The following is a 3006-nucleotide window of genomic DNA, read 5'->3' as shown; positions in this document are numbered from 1 at the left end:
GGCTGAACGCCCCTTAGCGGGAAAATTCTATAACCCAAGTTTCGGGCATCAAAAAATTCTTCGCTAAAATAGACGCCTACGAATTTACCTGTTGGGAAGGTTAAAGCATTATGTCTATCCTTATAGGGTAAGAAGGCTTTCTCTATTGTAGAGAGGACACACTACAAAAGCCTCAATAAAGCCAAAGAAGTTATCCAATTCCGCCTTTTCGAAATTATTATGCCAGACGTCCCGGCCTGGGAGCCCCGTTCGCCTGGCATCGGAGAAGTTTTCATTAAAAATGGATATAAGGAGTTCACATCGTAATAGTCTCAATTTTCACCATAGGGCTTATAGACATCGGCATGTCCATAATAATAACCACGCCGAATGAAGCGTTCTTGGTTTCGAGTTGGTATATGGATGGGCCAACTCTTTGGGTCGTAATAGTGCATACGAAAGATTGATAGAGCTAGCGATGACAACGTTATTGTATCAACGATGTCTATTTTGTACAGATTCCAATAAATCTCTTGTGCCTTCAGCATAACGCCACCTAAGAGACGAATATCTTGTTTCAGATAAGCCAACAATTGTTGACCTATCTCCGGAAGATACTCAAGTCGTAATTTCTCATAGGGAATGGTGCCTTTAGAACCGAATATCGGGCATAAATCCTGGGCCAAGTTATTTAGCGCAGCGGGAAGGAGAAGGTAGGAATCCCTTATACGGAACAATAATTTCTTTTTTTCATTTCCACGATAGACTTTTCACTCGTACATTTTATGCTTCCTCATCACCGTTTGGAAGGAGTACTTGCCGATCTGAGAAGTAAAAGCTCTCGTTACTATAATGCCATCGTATCGTGAAAAGTGTTGGAAATAGACCGTTCGAATTTCTTTTTCATCTGATACCACAGCCGCTAAACGCTCTATCTATAAAGTCGAGCATCATACGTTCACTTCGTTTTTTGAAATCTGATATTGAGAAATCGTTATCTTCACTGAAATATGTTTCAATATAATATTCAGACTTGGAAGCAAGATCTTCACCCGGCTTAACCACTAAGAACCCCACTGCGCAAGGAACATGAACATCGTCGTGGAGAGCAGCCTCTATATCGGCAACAATGAATGGGCTCCTTTTTCTTTTCTTAATTGCTTTCAGTGCGGGTATATGATCGGGACGACGACTCTTCTTCCCCATAGCTACCACTTCTACAGGTTCATCACTTATTGTCCCGCCATCCGTTAATTCATCACAAAGTTGCTTCCAAATTTCCTCTAGGATAAAAGGGTGGACTTCACGGTGTTCAACCCTTTCGAAGAGATAGATTCGAACCCCTACTCGGTCTAGCTGCCCCTCTTCGTATTTTATTTCTCAGCCTTTTCACAGACTTGTTTCAAAATTGCATTATATACACGAAGCGGGGGTACTTCTGCGTTATCGGCCTTTACTAAAATGGCATTTCCTGCTGTAAAGTCGGCTCGTTCGTTATTTGTATGTATCAGACCATAATGGATAGTGAATTTAATAGAACGAAATCCGCTATTGTATGCATATTTCATTCAAAGTATCATTACCGCTAATGAGATAACTTCAATTTCGACACATTTAAGGTAAGGTATTTTTAAAGCGGAATTCTGCTATTCTTATTGACTCAAGGGGGCTATGATATTTTTCCTCAGCGATCAACTTGTAGAGAAATCCAGACTGGAACTATTGATGATTCTACGTTAGCTCTAAAGTAAGGAGACCACTTAAAAACCCTCATCGGATAAGAAAAGATATACCAGATAGAGCGCAACCAAGTCCATTTTTTAATGAGAAGGCTAAATCATCACCTTATTTGAGGAAGTAGCCATGGAAGATTGGGTCTGTATGGCTTCCTGGGGTCGAAAGATCTTCCTTCAGCCTTGAAAGTATGCTGCTGCTTTAGCGCGAATGAAACCATTTCTCAAAATCAAAGGGAATCCTCCTCTTGAGGTTGGTAACCTAGCCCAAAACCATGCTCATGGGAAAAAAAAGTATGGGGAAATTAAAAGAGACCTTGATGTCTTCGCCCTAAGCGCATGCCAGGAAACTCATTCCTCTCATGATTTCCATGACACGAATCTTACTCTAGGGATCGAAATAAAAGGTAAAAGACTCCTTACTCGTAATTAAACCCACTAATCATCATATTTTTTTTACCATGTTCGATTTGCAGAATGGGGATATTCGAATCCAGTCCTTCTGACATATCTGCATCCCCATGTATAGTAAGAGTCTTTCCAACGAGGAACTGAACTTTTGGACTGGCTGAAAGGGAAGGGGGAAACTGTAAAAGGTATTTTTCACTCGTTTACGGGACCAGTGTCAAAGGAAAGGATTGTTGCACTCTCTTGCTTGAATGAATCGACATTTGTGGATGGTTGTTCATTCGGGATTCTTCTATCTCTATTTAGAACTACTGGATCAACTACTCCGGCTTTTAGCCTTTGGAACCTGTGGAACCCTAAAGTCACTCGCCCGTTCAAACTCTTCTGTCCATCCCATCTAAAACCCTTGAATCAGTGAATCCGGGGACAGAGACCTAGCCCCTGCTTTATTTAAACAGCTAAGATAAGGTCTAAGACCGTCTCTTCTTTTCCACATCCTCATTCCTCCTTCTTTCCGGATACTTAAGCTTCTAATGCTACGGAACCAGTTTTCCCAATCAATCAATTCAAATTAATGTGTAGGAACCTGCCCTCATCGAACTGAATGTCTACCCTTCCCGCATTTGAAGACAGACTAATGTTTAAGACCTCCTGCTTTCATGGAGATCCTTTCTTCTCTGACCGCCGGAGATTGCCCATATATGGATGAATAACCGTGAAGTTCGACAATATTTTGAGGGAGGGGAGTCGACTGACTGACAAGGAACTGAAAGAGGGGGAAAAGAGGAGTGAAACCATTCGACGGAGTTGGAAAGGACTTCGCTAATCATAATAAGGTTGGTCTCACCTTCGTCCGGGGACTCGAACGAGGAGATGAGGAATTCAT

The sequence above is a fragment of the Lycium barbarum genome, chromosome 10, assembly GCF_019175385.1.
Source record: "Lycium barbarum isolate Lr01 chromosome 10, ASM1917538v2, whole genome shotgun sequence".
NCBI lineage: Eukaryota > Viridiplantae > Streptophyta > Magnoliopsida > Solanales > Solanaceae > Lycium > Lycium barbarum.
Note: the sequence above shows the minus strand (reverse complement) of the source record.